The 20,938-nt window shown below is 30.2% G+C and overlaps 1 pseudogene; it reads right to left on the bottom strand.

The window, feature by feature from the left end:
- Nucleotides 1-268: 268 nt before the first annotated feature.
- Nucleotides 269-20,938, bottom strand: part of LOC149561124 (metal tolerance protein 11-like) — a 50,899-nt pseudogene continuing 30,229 nt past the window's right edge.

The following is a 20,938-nucleotide window of genomic DNA, read 5'->3' as shown; positions in this document are numbered from 1 at the left end:
TTATATAATTTCATAGTAAGAAATCCTTAGGTGTTAATATTTTACTACTTTTCCCCATATAGGGAAAAGTTTTGAGAACTACCTTAAATAAGTCTATGCCCTGGTTAACAATCATTTAGATCTTTTTGATGGCATGTGCTTCATACATAGCATTGATAGTGCTTACATATAATGTTGCAAGAAATGTACTGGTTGACCATAATAGGTTTATAAAAAGGGCAGAAGATGCTAGGAAAGTTAGTTAAAGTATACAACCTATCATAGACATCTAGGAATTTTCATTCCCATGCTCAGATCTATGAGAATATTCATAGTCTAGATGCACAAAAGCCTATTCTATGTCAGGAAGAGATTCCAATTTTTCTTGAAGTTCTTCTCCAATGTCATGAGCATCTTGCAAGGGCATATCACTAGGTAGCACAATGTCAACTTCAACAAAGAAATGAGACACAAATGTGTAAGCTCTAATAGTATCAATATGGTGTATGTCTTTGTGATGATTCCAATAGAGATATGTCAATTTATGCAAATAATCAGGTGATGCTATTTTCCCCACCAAAGAATTCATATTCTCCAAAACTATGCTTGACCATGTCTAGATTGTACAGAGTGCTAACTTCACAAAAGACCCACTATCAGCTTTAGTATTTCAAATTATATGCATTAATATAAACTTGAAGCATACTTGGCATCTGCTCGGAGGAAGCCTAGTAATCTATATTTTGGCTTTAGTGATCACAAGATTATACATCCTTCTTGCTACCACCACCACGCAAATAACTTGATAGACACTAATGATCAAGTTTAAATAAAAAAGAATACATCTTCTTCATTATTGTGCATGTCTGCAGCTATTATTACTCACTAGCATTCTAAATTATTGTTATCAGTGTTACCATCTATAAAGACAAAAGTTTGTATCCCTATATGTACATACAAAGAGAGCTTAGATATGGTAATCCTAAAGGAGCCAACTGGTATTATCTGCAGTCATGTATTCTAAATACATTTTATACATACATATGCCTTGTAGTAGTCATTATTATCATCTCTGAGGAAATGAAACCCCAATACTATTCTAAACAAATAAGATCTCTAGAATCAAGTAATGCAAATGGTCACATCTACTTGGACTCTTTAAAACAACTACTAATTAGTGGAAAGTGGAAACATATTCTATGTTTGATGTGGGTTATACGAGTTAGCTAGGAGCACATATATAGATATTATTTGGCTTTATTAACTACATAGTCATTATTGTAGAAAATCAAAATGTGAAGTATCCTATGTTATAGTGTAAAGTAAAAGGTCAAAGAAGTGCTTACCACTATTGCTCTAGCTGGATCAATCCACCAGTAAAATTTACTTCCAAGAATTGTAGTGGTGAGACCAATTGAATTGGTGATGACATCAAAGAAATGATCTTGGGCATATGACTTTACTATCTCATTTGTAAAAGTCCAGCAATAGATTACAAGGACCAACTTCACAATAGTAACTGAAACCATAATTCCAACAACCCAGAAGCACCTATCTCCTTCAAACAATACACCTTAGCTATGCATAATTTAGGAATGAAGTTGGTGTAAGAGTATTACTTATATGTAATATGCAAAAGTAGCTCATTTAAAAGACAATGCACTAATGATGGAACAGATGGAAAAGAGCAAAATATTTGGTGTAGAACAAAAGCATACTCCATATCACATTTAAGCGTAATATTTTACATCTCCAAAATAATGATCAGAATAAACAAGTATAAAACTCAACTTTTAGGACAAGGGAGTATGCCTTCATTTTGTTCACTTTTGCATCACTAGCAAACCATGTAAATTAGGCCAAGTAAAACTCAACATCAAGGATTTCTATGAGTATTTTCATTTGTATCCACTTATAGAATTTTGGGAAAAACAAAAAGCTAGAGCTCAAGCCACTTATACCATGTAATTCCTTCAAAAATGGTGAAGGGGGTTTACTAATCCAAAATATTAACACTCACTTGATGATGTTGTATTTAAGAACATACATATGGCCTCCAACACTTGAATATTATTTTAACTTTGCAAAACCATGTTGTTTAAAGGATTTAAATCATGAGCACAAAATTGTATCTATGGTTGTAATTATGTCCAATAAAATATATTGTATTTGCAATAATAGGATACAAAGCTAAACAAGTGACCAAAAAAGCATATAATATATCTTCCATGTTCATGAAAAGTTCAAATCATAATGAGAACCATTAGGGGGAAATAGGTATTGTGTTCTTAAAGGTATATCCTTGAATGGGGAATTTACCTTTGAAACAAGTTGTCGAATAGACTCTAACACGATCTGCAGTCCCAATGTAACCATAACTGAAGAAAAAACTAGAATTCCCTACACATGGATCATTCTATTATGAATTAACACTAAATTAGTGTTGGACAATTCACAATGCTCATTCTTTGAGCAATTAATACAGTCCATGAAAAAAAAAATATGAACATTCACACATCAATGAGTAACCATAGCAATAGAAAACACAAACTACAATGAACAATCTAAAACAATTTCTTACACTAATCAAGAATAGAATTCATCTTCAGTTATATTGATATCTGCTCTAAAATTACTCAAAGATCTTAACGAGTCTCATCCTAATCTTATTCATAAATTAAAATGAAACCCCCATTACTAAGGATGCAGGGTAGCACATAAATGCAATTTGAAACAAATAAACATCAAGTTGCAAAGCTTAAGGTTAAAAAATAGTAACATCTTTTGATTTTGGATTTTGCAATGAAAAATTTTCCCATATGGATGCTTCCCTATTGCATGGGATCTCTTATCAAATCTCAAATAAGAAACCAAAGGATAAGAAGTCAAGAGGCCATGAGAAGAGCTTAAAGTACATAATATATAACAAGCACAACTAACAAGTGGAAAACCTAATTAATAACAATCAAAGTTGCATAAGTTTTAGTTGATGATATTTAAATAACTAACCTTTTAGGTGATGATATTTAGCTATCTTGTTCCTTAACAATATTGATACTAATATCATGTTATTGCTTCCCTAATTTTTATGTAGAGCATTTTGGTGAATATTCAAGATACAAAAATAGGCATTGTAGCAGAGAAAAGGTTTGATGTAGAAAAATAAAAAAGGGGATGCACTGGCTTAAAATTTTTGTTCCTACAATTTTTTGGAAGCTATAGCTTGTCCTAGTTTTCTCTACCCTCCCAAACTTGTTCTCATGGCTACTAGATTCAAGGTTTTGGTGTGCAGATATAAGCTAGGTTCAACTTGGAAGTGTTTGATGATTTATCCGTATTCCCACCTTAGACACTGTGTTGACTGATATGATATTTATATGTATTGTAATTATTCATTGTTTATTGAAACCTGTCCACATTCATTCTTTTCCTCCAATCAGGTCACAATTACTATGGAGCAAGCAAATTGTGCAATGGAAAACCATTTGCTATTTTTTTTGCATGTTTTCTATTCTGTAAACAATTATTTACATCACAGACATAATATTTTTTTTCTTGTACTTTGATAGAAAAAACATGATGTGCATCTCAATGTTGAAGATCCTAATGCTGATGACTACACTAAGCCACAAGTAGATGATTCATAATTAAGTGATTGGATAAATTACGATGTAATTGAAAGCATTTGCCACCGCTTTGTTACTAGTGATTGGTCAAAGGTTGCTTGCCGAGGTGAAGCAATGGATGAGAGTGATGAAGCTGATGACTCTACCTATGGAGATTTTGAAGATCTGGAGATGGGAGAGAAATATGGACATGAAGCTAATGATAGCCTGGAGGACAGTAAAAATTTGAAGTCTGCAGAAGAACAATGAAGACTGAAAAAGCTTGCACTTCGTGCCAAATTTTATTCTCAATATCCATTTGGTTGTTTTGTTTTCCAATCATTAAATGCCTACTTTTAAAGATATTTAGTTTCCATGGTTAAAAATATTGTGAAAAAATGTTCTTGGACAGCACTGTGTATGAGATCCATCCTTAGGATATGATGCAGGATGTAGTGCCTGCCCCTAGTTCGCATTTTTGCTACCATTGCCGAACTCTTTTAGAGCTAGTTTTATGTTGTTGGTTAACAACATTCTTTTGAGATTATCAGATATTGTGCTATGGATTCAGTTTATTATGTGATGAGATTACTTAGACTCTACATTTCATGTATGTATGATGATTATTTTTAGTGTTCGCAATTATTGATGATGATTATTACATTGCTTTTAGTTATTGATAATGATGATTAGTAAGATGATTTATTATCATATGTATTTTCTTATGGATACTTACCCCATACTTGCATGTGTATGGTGTGCGTGTTTGCTTTGCATGTTTGTTTTCGTACGGCGTGTCTGATGTGGTTAAGGAAGGGAGTCATAGTCACCTGCTAGTCAAAATCTACATGATGCACCACTTCCTGCCATTGCCTATTTAGTTTAGTATATATTGTGCTTGTACATGCGTGGTTTTTATGTAGGTTGCAGGTACCAGGTATCAACTTCCTTGAATTGCCAAGATGAGCATACCCTATCACATTATCTCAATGATAAGAGAGGGGAGATAAATTCTCAAGTCCAAATCTCAACCCTTTAAGCCATTTGTCCTAATTGAAAAATTAGGACAAGTACCTGAGTTGAGTACCCTTTGAATATGTTGGATGACATGATTCGTGATATAAACCCTTGGTTTGACTTTGTATGTATTTTGGCTAAGATGGACTTTCGTATTTTTACCTTGCGAGTCTTTGATGTATTTTCTATTAATTAAGCCTAATTAAAAGATTTAATTAATGGTTTAATTTAACGAAAGATTAATATGATATTTTAATATTTATTTTATTTAATTAATTGGAAAATTAATTAAATAAAATAATTAAATTTGAAAATAAAAGTTAAAAGTTGAAGTAACATTAAGGAGGAGTTATTCAACTAGTAATCTCAGTAAAATAAAGTGAATGATTTTATTAAAAGACAAATGATTTAATGAGTAAATATATATCCTTAAGTTATTCTTAGAATGTAATTCTTAATAATGGAAGGATAATGCTATCGGGGAACAATTGGGTTGACTTGTAGGTCAAATGATGAAACTTAAGACACTTGCAAGTATATTTGCAAACAGAAAACTAGAAACCCCTACACATTATTCAACTATGTGAATTTAGTAAACCAAAACATGTGTTTGCATCATGTATTCTATATGCTTCTTGTTTTGGGTTTTGGGTTGACTAGTGTTGACCAGTCCTAGGTTGTTACCAGAGGTTCGGGGGTTATGAGATATGATGGCATGTTGATCTTATTTGGTCTCGATCTTTATAAGCCCAACCATGGTAATGTGATCGTATGCTCTATGAAATGTTTATATTTACTGATTGTTATTGTTCATCAGTCTTCATGTGTGAAGCTGAGATGTATGTGTATGAGACACTTGAGCTAATCATTTTTGAGTACTCGATCAATTATCCTTGGATTACTTTGTAGTCGCCATGATGGGATTGAAATGTTAATTATTTCTTGATGATGTCATGTTGTGACATGTTTTGACTCAACCATTTTGGAGTCTTCGAATAGTATGATTTTTGAGATATTCTTGGTTGCTTGTTGAGAACAAATAGATATTGTGATTTATTTTGAGAAATGTTTTGGTTATTGAGAACCAATGGATACTTATGATTATCAGTGATGCCATCAGTTTCCAATAGAAAACTGTTGTGGTCTTCATTTTTTATGGATGCTTTTTCAGATGCTCATGGAGATTTGATGATTCTTATTATGGATTTGAAGATTCTTATTGTGGATATTTGATGCTTTTATCATGGATATTTGATGATTCTTTTTATGGATTATCTTTTGAATTTTCTTTACAATCGCTTGTATAAGACTGTGGTGATTTTTTGGTTCCATGAGCTTAGGGTAGGTTATCTACTTGTAGTGTGAGGAAGTGGCTTGCAATGGGGGCCGAGGCCCTAAGTGGCTGCCAGGGTAACTCATTGTAAGTTTGGTTAATAAGTGATAACATTTACACACTGAATGGAGATTAAATGAACCTAAAAAGATAATTGTTTTGACATTCTCGCCCATGCCTTGAGCGCTTGTACAGGCTAGGATGGGAGTAGTGAGAATGCATGATTGCGACCATGCATTTCGTAGTATGCCTCGTCAATATGAGAGGATACTAGTGGAAGCATGAGATCAGTATGGACCTGTGGAGTTTAGCCAACTACCAGGGTAACTTGTACGTGATAAATGCGATGACACTTTCTTGCTTGCAGAGTAGGTTTCCTACATGTCATTGTGTGCCTCTGGGAATTAGATGTCGATTTTGTGTGATGGAACCTTTGAGTTAGTATACTTTTAGGATTCATGGACTATTAGAGATTTGTTCTTTGTGAATTGATATCCTATTTGAAACTTGATATTATCTCCTCAGCACGGTGGGAGTGGACCACTTAGGTTCCACGCGGTCGGGTGGTAGTGTTTTTCCACTCTTATCATTTGAGATCTTTTTGGACACTGTGGTTGATGCTTTCTTGGTTGGTATTTATCTTCATTATGATCTTGAAGTATTATGATAGATAATATACCTTATGATGGATGTATTTATTGGTATGTTTCTTATATTGATGATTTGCATATGTTAGATGATGTTATCTTATGCTTTTCCTTGCATGTTAGTAGAATGTTTTAGGAGTGACATTCCTACTATGATAATATCGATGATCTTTTCGATGCTTTGGAATGTTACGCTCGGAGGGATGGCTAGGATCCACGATGGTCTAATGATGCTATTTACGGTTGGGAGGAACCGTGCACTTAGTTAGTTATGTTTTGTGATTTATGGTTATCTCTTATGATGGATGTTTATACCTTTATCATGATGATGTATCATGTATGATATTGGTTTCATTTACTTTAATTGCATCATGGATTAATATTGGATGATGATGTACTTTATTTGCATGGATGCTTTATTCTTTTAAGCCTTTCATACTTGTAACTTGTAAAGTGGATGATTGAGCTAAACTAAAACGTAATTATAAAAGGACACTTGTATATGGTTTAAGAATGTTGGATATATCATTGTTATTTCATAAGGATGTGATGTTAGATGGATAGTTAATTTATATGTGATTCAACGTTAAGAGATCTTTAAAGAATGTAATCTATTATGTCATGTTATGATTACTTTCATTTGAAATGTTGCTATTGCTTCCGCAAATGTTATGAATGGTTTTACTTTCATGTTTTAAAAAAAAAAAAATTGTTTGGCAACTTTAGTGAAATTCTTTGGATCCCTTGGCGGGGCATTACATTTGGTATCGGAGCCCAAGTTTCAACATTGGGAGCTCTGGGTATATTGGAATAGTTGTTAACTAGTTGAACAAAATAAAAACTTTAAACTATCATGTGTATCTCTTTCAAACTGAAAACTTGAAAATAGGTGAACTGAAGTAGAACTTAAAACTGTTACTTGCATATTTTTCATGCTTCAAAACTTAGCTTTCAAAACTGAAACTTTTACTTAAACCTAAATGTGGGCAAAACTGAAAATTGAAACCTATTCTAGTTGCAAAACATGTATCTTTTATCTAAGATTTAAGGTAGTATACCTTTATTATCTTTGCAAGCATTAAGTTGCTCTTATTTAGAATGTATTAGGGGATCTATTCTAGTACTTGTTAAAAGAATGGATGTTGGATAAATGTGGTTTTCAGTTTACTATTAAACCAGAATCATATTGCTCTAAGTGTTTTGTAATATCCTCAGTCGGATCATATTCCCCTATAGGGAGAAAGGGTTCAATGAGACCCGCATAGTGAGTATCTTAGTTTTTTATTCTTGTAGGCTTCCAGGAGTAAGCTTAATTTCAGGGGGGGTGGATGTAGTGCCTGCCCCTAGTTCGCATTTTTGCTAACATTGCAAAACTCTTTTAGAGGTAGTTTTATGTTGTTGGTTAACAACATTCTTATGAGATTATCAGATATTGTGCTATGGATTCAATTTATTATGTGATGAGATTACTTAGACTCTACATTTCATGTAAGTATGATGATTATTTTTAGTATTCGCAATTATTGATGATGATTATTACATTGCTTTCAGTTATTGATAATGATGATTAGTAAGATGATTTATTATCATATGTGTTTTCTTATGGATACTTACCCCATACTTCCATGTGTATGGTGTGCATATTTTTTTTGCATGTTTATTTTTGTATGGCATGTCTGATGCGGTTAAGGAAGGGAGTTGTAGTCACCTGCTAGTCGAGATCTACATGATACACCACTTCTTGCCATTGCCTATCTAGTTTAGTATATATTGTGCTTGTGTAATGCCCTGTCAAGGGATCCAAAGAATTAACCTAGAATTTCACTAAGTTTGGTAACATTTTTTTTAATTTTTTTTAATTTTTTTATTTTTTTACAATAACATGAAAGTAAATACCATATATAACTTGTACTTAATAACGGAAGCAATAGCAAAGTCCATCTGAAAGTAAACATAACATACATAACCGATTACATTCTTTAAAGATCCCTTAACATTGAATTACATACATGAATCCATCTAGTACAACATCCACATGAAATAATAATGATAAGTCCAATGTTTAAATATTACATTTCAAATGCTCATTCATCCTCTGTACATGTCACAGGGTATGAAAAGCTCAAAGAATATACATATGTAAAATAAGGTACATCATCCTATTTTAATCCATGATACATCAAAGTAAAGATAATCACATGATACATCATCATAGAAGACATGCATCCATCATAAAGATCAAACAAAATAAACTAAGTGCACGGTTCCTCCCAACCGTTAATAGCATAATTAGACCATCGTGAATCCTAGCCATCCCTTCATGCATAACATTCCAAACCACCGAAGAGATCATCGACTATTAACATAGTAGGAATGTCACTCCTAGAAACATCCTACTAATATGCAAAGTAAAGCATAAGGTAACATCATCTAACATATGCAAATCATCAATATAAGAAACATACCAATAAATACATCCATCATAAGGTATATCATCAATCATAATGATCCAAGAATAGAATGAAGATAAATACCAACCAAGAATACTCCAGCCATGGTGTCTCGGACGGATCCCAAATGATAAGAGTAAAAATACACTACCACCCGACCGTGTGGAACCTAAGTGGTCCACTCCCACCGTACTGAGGAGATAATCTCAAGTCCCAAGCAGGCTATCAAAATCACATAGCATAAATCTCTAAAATCTAGGAATCCTAAAAGTATACTAACTCAAAGGTTCCAATCACACACAAAAATCGACATCTAATTCCCAGAGGCACACAAAGACATGTAGGAACCTACTATGCAAGTGAGAAACTGTCATCTCATTTATCTCATACAAGTTACCCTAGCAGTTAGCTAAACTCCACTGGTCCATACAGATCTCATGCGGCCACTAGTATCCTCTCATACTGATGAGGCATACTATAGAATGCAAGGTCGCAACCATGCGTTCTCACTACTCCCATCTTAGCCTATACAAGCACTCAAGGCATGGGCGAGAACAAAAACTCTTATCTTTTTAGGTTCATTCAGTTAGTATTAGGTGTGAATGTTATCACTTATTAATCCAACTTACAATGAGTTACCCTGGCAGCCTCTCAGGGCCCTGGCCCCCATTGCAAGCCACCTCTCGACACTACATGTAGATATCCTACCCTAATGCTCATGGTATCATAAATCATCAAAATCACCAAAGAAAATCCATAATAAAATCATCAAATATCCACAATAAGAATCATCAAATATCCATGATAAAATCATCAAATATGCATAAAAGCATCAAATCCCCATGAGCAAATATACATAGAAAATAATGATCACAATAGCTCTCTATTGAAAACTGAAGTATCACTGATAATCAAAATATCCATTGGTTCTCAATAACCAAAATATATCTCAAAACAAATCACCATAATCATTGGTTCTCAACAAGCAACCAAGAATATCTCAAAATCATACTGATCGAAGACTCCAAAATGGTTGAGTCAAACATGTCACAACATGACATCATCAAGAATAAATCCACATTTTAGTCCCATTATGGTGACTAGAAAGTAATCCAAGGATAACTAATTGATGACTCAAAAATGATTAGCTCAAGTGTCTCATATGCATACATCTCAGCTTCACACATGAAGACTGATGAACAATAACAATCAGTAAATACAAACATTTCATAGAGCATACGATCACATAACCATGGTTGAGCTTATAAAGATCGAGACCAAATAAGATCAACATGCCATCACATCTCATAACCCCCGAGCCTCTGGTAATAACCTAGGACTGGTCAACACTAGCCAACCCAAAAACCCAAAATAAGAAGCATAAAGAATACACGATGCAAACACATGTTTTGGTTTTGCTATCTTACATAGTTGAATCAAGTGTAGAGGTTTCTAATTTTCTGTTTGCAAGTATATTTTCAAGTGTCTTAAGTTTCATCATTTGACCTACAAGTCAACTCGTTTGTTCCCCGATAACATTATCCTTCCATTAATAAGAATTATATTTAAAGAATAACTTAAGGATAAATATTCACTAAACTGATCATCATTGACCTTTAATTAAATTGTTTTCTTATTTAACCATGATCCATATTCTAATTGATTAACCTTTCAAGTTTTCTAAGATCATTATTCGTTATATTATAAGAGGACCAATTATCATTCTTCGAATAAGAGATTATAACTTTATTTATCTCAATCCATTAACATAGGTACACCATCCATGACCTATTAACATCTTTTTAGTTTTCAATTAGAAACTTAATTAAGTATTACTAAAGTTTGAGTCTTTTAATTTAATCGTTATCATCATTGACAACCATATAATATCTAAATTCATAATTCAAGTCATAAGACTTATCAACTTCGATATAGATAATTTACAATCTCGTTAAAAGAATTATATCAATTAAATCTCTATTACATAACTTGATTATTAATTAAATCTAATTAACTCTTATTAACTGATTTAATTAATAATTGCATAACCATACCAAAGTTTCAATTAATATCAGTTGACTAATAACCAACTAGAATTCTGTAAGTTAAAAGTCAACTATAATTCAATACTCAAATGATCATATTAATAATTCAATAATAATAACTTGTTAATATTTAATGACAAACTATATTGGGAATCTTATTATTAAATCTTTAATGATCATATACATCACTCTACAACAATGTTCTCATTTATATTTTAATAATAACAAGTTATAATAAATCTTCAATGCCAGGTATTATTATCTCAAATAATTTTTCTCTATGTACGTTGATTCAGTTAACTGATAATCTTCCAAATTATTAACCAATTCAATTTGATTAATATCTTTTACAGTACTTCGATCATTAACTAATCTCCTTTAGAGTAACTCTGTTTGTATTAGTTGATAACTATTTAAACTATTTATACTATTATTTATTAATAGTTTGTTAGACCCAACAAACATTAATAAATAATAAACTTATCACAACAATAAATAATCAATCTATAGAACTTTTACATAGAACTTCATTAGCTAACTCTTAGTACCATTAAGGTATTCAAACGTATTAACCAATAACATAATAATTCAATCTTAATCCAATATCATTTAAAGTTTCTAAATTTAAATCAACATAATATAACTTATCATCTTACAATTATTTATTCAATAGTAAAATGAACCATTAGACTCCATTTTCTAATTGTTTTAATAATATTTTGTTTATACAAAAGTTGTTTGAAAAAGATCCCTATCACAAACCAATAAGACTCATTGTAGATTTTAACATGAATAATTTTCAAATTCTTAGCATTATCATCTTTATTAAACAACTCTAAAATTGCTTAATAGTATTCAATATATATTATAAAATGTCCACTATATAAACTATATTAAAATCTCTTTTCTTTTAATCCATTTACTTAGATTGACTAATAATTAACTACACTTCTTCTACTATTAACTAATTTTAATTAAATTTGATTTAATTAGATTAGATAATAGACTATATAAAACTAATGCATATTAATAAGATTCTAATAAGGGAAGATTGCAATAACATCTTTAATTCATTAAATAATCTCTAATAGATTATCTCTAATCAAATTTGTTGATAACTATTTAAACCATTATTTATTAATAGTTTGTTAGACCTAACAAACATTAATAAATAATAAACTCATCAAACTATATTTTCATAAGCCACATTAGTTATTATTTAACTAACCTTAAAGGCATATCAATAATTCAAATCGTAGCTATGTTATAACAATGTTATAATATAACTATGACTCCTTGTCAATATAATAATTCTTATTTAAATCTAAATCCAATATCATTAAAATTTGAGTTTCTTAATAATTATCATTAAACACTTTTACCACCCCTTAACTATATATTAAATAGTATTTAATATACATTAAATAATTATTATTAAAAGTCATTCATTCTGTATTGAATTCAATATCTCTATCCATCAGCTCCATCCACAAATTTTCGATTAAAAATCTCCATTAATTAATTTAGAACATTCTTTTTAATCTTTAGACTAATTAGATAATTATTAAATTCTAATTATATTACTTTGATATATTACTTTTGTGAAGTTTAAGCATAAAGAACTCTTGGTTATGGGAAATGAAGAGACATTCATTCTTGAATAAAATAGTCCTAGTACGACGACCATATCTCCATAATGAACTGTTGGATCGGGCTGAAATTTAAATATGTTGGAGAGAGCCAAGTTGCGCCGATTCTGACTAGAGCGATCGAATAAATTCAATCCCGATAAAAAATTATGAATGACTGAATTCGGGTCTATCCAAAAGGCAGCGACAAGACAATTTGTGATGAATTAAAAATTTTCTCTTAAAATAATTGTTCTCTAAATTTAACCATAAAAGGGTTTGTTCATATGCATCTAAAAATATAATTGATAGAAAGATTACATCTAATCATTCGAATTTTCACCATAAAATTTCTATTTTAATTTCAAATCTTGTCTATCTAATTTCACAATATAAATTCGAACCCAAACCCGATTAAGATCTAATTATTTCTCCTTAATTAGATTTTAAAAAATTCTATTATTTTTTTCTCAACCAAATAAAATATCTTGATTCCAATTTCAAATAGTAGATTCAATCATAGAGAGTATTCAGACACATAAAACAAATATGATGAAGACAGGAAGAGAAAGAGTGCAAAAGAAATATGAGAATATCACGAGTGCACCTGGACACTGATGCTAATTTGCCATGTCTCAGAAGTCCATAGAAAATCCCTTCCTTCTCCATCATTCGCAATTCTTCCAAGAATCTAGGCCGATTGAATCCTCCAAGTGATTAGAAGTGCTAGAAGGAGCATAGAAGCAAGTAAAAAATATATGAGCATATGAATCTTCTCCCATGCATGTAAGCTTTGAAGCTTCTATTTTTGCTTGTAACTCATGGCTTCCATTAAGCTTGTAGCTTCCATTCAGTTTTTCTTTTAAGCTTCTATGAATGCCTGAATATCAAGAGCTCTCAAGAAACTTTTGGAATGCTTCTTGAAACCGCTAAATGGTGTTACCAACTAAGCATGGGTCTTTTTCAATTCTTTTTGATGAGTCATAGAATTGTAGACACCTTGTGCTTAATTGATGCACTAACCCCCGTGTTGTTGACACATGTTAATTCTCATGCAAGCTTATAACTCCAATTTACTTTACTCTTTCTAATTTAATTTATTTATTTATTAAGTCTCATGCACTAACTTTAATATCTCCACTTTTAAATTTCATTTTTGAAAACTTTATTGCTAAAATATTTATTAGCTTTAATAATAATATTATTTAGTCATCTATTTAAAAATGAGCTCTAAATATATTATTATTAAAATAAATATTGTCACATTCTAAATTTAATATTATAACTTTTATCTTCCAATTTAATGATTTTATTTAATTAATTTTTTAATTAATTAAATAAAATAAATATCAAAATACCATATTAATTTTTTATTAAATTAAACCATTGAATAAATCTTTTAATTAGGTTTAATTAATAGAAAATACTCCAAAGACTCACAAAGGTAAAAATACGAAAAACTCATCATAGCCAATATACATACAAATCAAACTAAGGGGTTTATATCACGAATTACATCATCTGATGCATTCAGAGGGCACTCAACTCAAATACTTGTCCTAATTTTTCAATTAGAACAAATGGCTTAAAGGGTTGAGATTTGGACTTGAGAATTTATCTCCCCTCTCTTATCATTGAGATAATGTGATAAGGTACGCTCATCTTAGCAATTCAGAGAAGTCGATACCGATACCTGCAAGCTGCATAAAAATCATGTATGTACAAGCACAATATATACTAAACTAAACAAGCAATGACAGGAAGTGGTACATTGTGTAGATCTCAACTAGCAGGTGACTACGACTCCCTTCCTTAACCACATCAGACACACATACAAAAGAAAACACATAAAGGAAACACGCACGCCATACACATGCAAGTATGGGGTAAGTATCTATAAAAAAACACATATGATAATAAATCATCTTACTAATCATCATTAATAACTGCAAACACTAAAAATAATCATCATACATATATGAAATGTAGAGTCTAAGTAACCTCATCACATATCAACTGAATCCATAGCACATTATCTAATAACCTCATAATAATGTTACTAACCATCAACATGAAACTAGCTCTAAAAGAGTTCAGCAATAATGACAAAATGCAAACCAGGGGTAGGCACTACATCCACCCCCCTGGGATTAGGCTTACTCTTGTAAGCCTACAAGAATGAAAAGCTAAGATACTCACTATGCGGGTCCCATTGAACCATTTTCCTCCTTATAGGAGAATATGATTCCACTGAGAATTTTACAACACACTTAGAACAATATGATTCTGGTTTAATAGTAAACCGAAAATCATATCGATCTAACATCATTCCTTTAACAACTACTGAAATATATCTCTTAATATATTCTAAACAAGAGCAACTTAATGCTTGCAAAGATAAACAAATGTATACTACCTTACAACATAGATAAAAGATACATGTTTTACAACTAGAATGAGTTTCAATTTTCAATTTTTCCCTCGTTTAAGTTTTCAGTAGAATTTTCAATTTTGAAAGCTAAGTGTTGAAAAATGAAAAATATGCAAGTAACAGTTTTAAATTCTGTTTTCAGTTCACCTAGTTTTCAAGTTTTCAGTTTGAAAGAGATACAAATGATAGTTTAAAGTTTTTATTTTGTTTAACTAGTTAATAACTAGTGACATTCCAATATACCCAGAGCTCCCAACATTGAAACTCGGCTCTGATACCAAATGTAATGCCCCGTCAAGGGATCCAAAGAATTAACCTAAAATTTCACTAAGTTTGGTAACATTTTTTTTTTTTTTTTTAAATTTTTAAATTTTTATTTTTTTTTACAATAACATGAAAGTAAATACCACATATAACTTATACTTAATAATGGAAGCAATAGCAAAGTCCATCTGAAAGTAAACATAACATACATAACCGATTACATTCTTTAAAGATCCCTTAACGTTGAATTACATACATGAATCTATCTAGTACAACATCCACATGAAATAATAATGATAAGTCTAATGTTTAAATATTACATTTCAAATGCTCATTCATCCTCTGTACATGTCACAGGGTATGACAAGCTCAAAGAATATACATATGTAAAATAAGGTACATCATCCTATTTTAATCCATGATACATCAAAGTAAAGATAATCACATGATACATCATCATAGAAGACATATACATCCATCATAAAGATCAAACAAAATAAACTAAGTGCACGGTTCCTCCCAACCGTTAATAGCATCATTAGACCATCGTGGATCCTAGCCATCCCTCTGTGCATAACATTCCAAAGCACCGAAGAGATCATCGGCTATTAACATAGTAGGAATGTCACTCCTAGAAACATCCTACTAATATGCAAAGTAAAGCATAAGGTAACATCATCTAACATATGCAAATTATTAATATAAGAAACATACCAATAAATACATCCATCATAAGGTATATCATCAATCATAATGATCCAAGAACAAAATGAAGATAAATACCAACCAAGAATATCTCAAAAATCATACTGATCGAAGACTTCAAAAAAGTTGAGTCAAAACATGTCACAACATGACATCATCAAGAAATAATCAACATTTCAATCCCATTATGGCGACTACAAAGTAATCCAAGGATAACTGATCGATGACTCAAAAATGATTAGCTCAAGTGTCTCATACGCATACATCTCAGCTTCACACATGAAGACTGATGAACAATAAAAATCAGTAAATACAAACATTTCATAGAGTATACGATCACATAACCATGGTTGGGCTTATAAAGATCGAGACCAAATAAGATCAACATGCCATCACATCTCATAACCCCCGAGCCTCTGGTAACAACCTAGGACTGGTCAACACTAGCCAACCCAAAAACCCAAAATAAGAAGCATAAAGAATACACGATGCAAACACATATTTTGGTTTTGCTATCTTACATAGTTGAATCAAGTGTAGAGGTTTCTAGTTTTCTGTTTGCAAGTATATTTTCAAGTGTCTTAAGTTTCATCATTTGACCTACAAGTCAACTCGTTTGTTTCCCGATAACATTATCCTTCCATTAATAAGAATTATATTTAAAGAATAACTTAAGGATAAATATTCACTAAACTGATCATCATTGACCTTTAATTAAATTGTTCTCTTATTTAACCATGATCCATATTCTAATTGATTAACCTTTCAAGTTTTCTAAGATCATTATTCATTATATTATAAGAGGACCAATTATCATTCTTCGAATAAGAGATTATAACTTTATTTATCTCAATCCATTAACATAGGTACACTATCCATGACCTATTAACATCTTTTTAGTTTTCAATTAGAAACTTAATTAAGTATTACTAAAGTTTGAGTCTTTTAATTTAATTGTTATCATCATTGACAACCATATAATATTTAAATTCATAATTCAAGTCATAAGACTTATCAACTTCAATATAGATAATTTACAATCTCGTTAAAAGAATTATATCAATTAAATCTCTATTACATAACTTGATTATTAATTAAATCTAATTAACTCTTATTAATTGATTTAATTAATAATTGCATAACCATACCAAAGTTTCAATTAATATCAGTTGACTAATAACCAACTAGAATTCTGTAAGTTAAAAGTCAACTATAATTCAATACTCAAATGATCATATTAATAATTCAATAATAATAACTTGTTAATATTTAATGACAAACTATATTGAGAATCTTATTATTAAATCTTTAATGATCACATACATCACTCTGCAACAATGTTCTCATTTATATTTTAATAATAACAAGTTATAATAAATCTTCAATACCAGGTATTATTATCTCAAATAAGTTTTCTCTATGTATGTTGATTCAGTTAACTGATAATCTTCCAAATTATTAACCAATTCAATTTGATTAATATCTTTTATAGTACTTCGATCATTAACTAATCTCCTTTAGAGTAACTCTATTCGTATTAGTTGATAACTATTTAAACTATTTATACTATTATTTATTAATAGTTTGTTAGACCCAACAAACATTAATAAATAATAAACTTATCACAACAATAAATAATCAATCTATAGAACTTTTACATAGAACTTCATTAGCTAACTCTTAGTACCATTAAGGTATTCAAACGTATTAACCAATAACATAATAATTCAATCTTAATTCAATATCATTAAAAATTTCTAAATTTAAATCAACATAATATAACTTATCATCTTACAATTATTTATTCAATACTAAAATCAACCATTAGACTCCATTTTCTAATTGTTTTAATAATATTTTGTCTATACAAAAGTTGTTTGAAAAAGATCCCTATCACAAACCAATAAGACTCATTGTAGATTTTAACATGAATAATTTTCAAATTCTTAGCATTATCATCTTCATTAAACAACTCTAAAATTGTTTAATAGTATTCAATATACATTATAAAATGTCCACTATATAAACTATATTAAAATCTCTTTTCTTTTAATCCATTTACTTAGATTGACTAATAATTAACTACACTTCTTCTACTATTAACTAATTTTAATTAAATTTGATTAGATTAGATTAGATAATAGACTATATAAAACTAATGCATATTAATAAGATTCTAATAAAGGAAGATTGCAATAATATCTTTAATTCATTAAATAATCTCCAATAGATTATCTCTAATCAAATTTGTTGATAACTATTTAAACCATTATTTATTAATAGTTTGTTAGACCTAACAAACATTAATAAATAATAAAGTCATCAAACTATATTTTCATAAGCCACATTAGTTATTATTTAACTAACCTTAAAGGCATATCAATAATTCAAATTGTAGCTATGTTATAATAATGTTATAATGTAACTATGACTCCTTGTCAATATAATAATTTTTATTTAAATCTAAATTCAATATTATTAAAATTTGAGTCTCTTAATAATTATCATTAAACACTTTTACCACCCCTTAACTATATATTAAATATTATTTAATATACATTAAATAATTAATATTAAAAGTCATCCATTCTCTATTGAATTCAATATCTCTATCCATCGGCTCCATCCACAAAATTTTCATTAAAAATCTCCATTAATTAATTTAGAACATTCTTATTAGTCTTTACACTAATTAGATAATTATTAAATTCTAATTATATTACTTTGATATATTACTTTTGTGAAGTTTAAGCATAAAGAACTCTTGGTTATGGGAAATGAAGAGACATCCGTTCTTGAATAAAATAGTCTCAGCACGATGGTCATATCTCCCTAATGAATCGTTGGATCGGGCTGAAATTTAAATATGTTGGAGAGGGCCAAGTTGCGCCGATTCTAACTAGAGCAATGGAATAAATTTGATCTCGATAAAAAATTATGAATGACTAAATTCGGGTCTATCCAAGAGGCAGTGACAAGACAATTTGTGATGAATTAAGAATTTTCTCTTAAAATAATTGTTCTCTAAATTTAACCATAAAAGGGTTTGTTCATATGCATCTAAAAATATAATTGATAGAAATATTACATCTAATCATTCAAATTTCACCATAAAATTTCTATTTTAATTCCAAATCTTGTCTATCTAATTTCACAATATAAATTCGAACCCAAACTCCATTAAGATCTAATTATTTCTCATTAATTGGATTTAAAAATTTTCTATTATTTTCTTCTCAACTAAATAAAATATCTTGATTCCAATTTCAAATAGTAGATTCAATCATAGAGAGTATTCAAACACATAAAACAGATATGATGAAGACAGGAAGAGAAAGAGTGCAAAGGAAATATGAGAATATCACGAGTGCACTTGGACACTGATGCTAATTTTCCATGCTTTAGAAGTCCATAGAAAATCTCTTCCTTCTCCATCATTCGCAATTTTTCCAAGAATCTAGGCCGATCGAATCCTCCAAGTGATTAGAAGTGCTAGAAGGAGCATAGAAGCAAGTAAAAAATATATGAGCATATGAATCTTCTCCCATGCATGTAAGCTTTGAAGCTTCTATTTTTTCTTTTAACTCGTGACTTCCATTAAGCTTGTAGCTTCCATTCAGCTTTTCTTTTAAGCTTCTATGCATGCCTGAATATCAAGAGCTCTCAAGAAACTTTTGGAATGCTTCTTGAAACCGCTGAACGGCATCACCAACTAAGCATGGGTCTTTTTCAATTCTTTTTTATGAGTCATAGAATTGTAGACACTTTGTGCTTAATTGATGCACTAACCCCCGTGTTGTTGACACATGTTAATTCCCATGCAAACTTATAACTCCAATTTACTTTACTCTTTTCAATTTAATTTATTTATTTATTAAGTCTCATGCACTAACTTTAATATCTCCACTTTTAAATTTCATTTTTGAAAACTTTATTGCTAAAATATTTATTAGCTTTAATAATAATATTATTTAGTCATCTATTTAAAAATGAGCTCTAAATATATTATTATTAAAATAAATATTGTCACATTCTAAATTTAATATTATAACTTTTATCTTCCAATTTAATTATTTTATTTAATTAATTTTTTAATTAATTAAATAAAATAAATATCAAAATACCATATTAATTTTCTATTAAATTAAACCATTGAATAAATCTTTTAATTAGGCTTAATTAATAGAAAATACTCCAAAGACTCACAAAGGTAAAAATACGAAAAACTCATCATAGCCAATATACATACAAATCAAACTAAGCAGTTTATATCACGAATTACATCATCTGACGCATTCGGAGGGTACTCAACTCAGATACTTGTCCTAATTTTTCAATTAGAACAAATGGCTTAAAGGGTTGAGATTTGGACTTGAGAATTTATCTCCCCTCTCTTATCATTCAGATAATGTGATAAGGTACGCTCATCCTAACAATTCAAGGAATTCGATACCCGGTACCTGCAACCTGCATAAAAATTATGCATGTACAAGCACAATATATACTAAACTAAACAGGCAATGGCAGGAAGTGGTGCATCGTGTAGATCCCGACTAGCAGGTGACTACGAATCCCTTCTTTAATCACATCAGACACACTATACAAAAGCAAACACACAAAGCAAACACGCACATCATACACATGCAAGTATGGGATAAGTATCCATAAAAAAACACATATGATAATAAATCATCTTACTAATCATCATTAATAACTGCAAACACTGAAAATAATCATCATACATACATGAAATGTAGAGTCTAAGTAATCTCATCACATATCAACTGAATCCATAGCACATTATCTGATAACCTCATAATAATGTTACTAACCA

Source organism: Cupressus sempervirens, chromosome 4 (assembly GCF_028749045.1).
Source record: "Cupressus sempervirens isolate cs-2001-9-10 chromosome 4, ASM2874904v1, whole genome shotgun sequence".
NCBI lineage: Eukaryota > Viridiplantae > Streptophyta > Pinopsida > Cupressales > Cupressaceae > Cupressus > Cupressus sempervirens.
The sequence above is the reverse complement of the archived record's forward strand: the minus strand, read 5'-3'. Positions and strand labels throughout refer to the sequence as shown.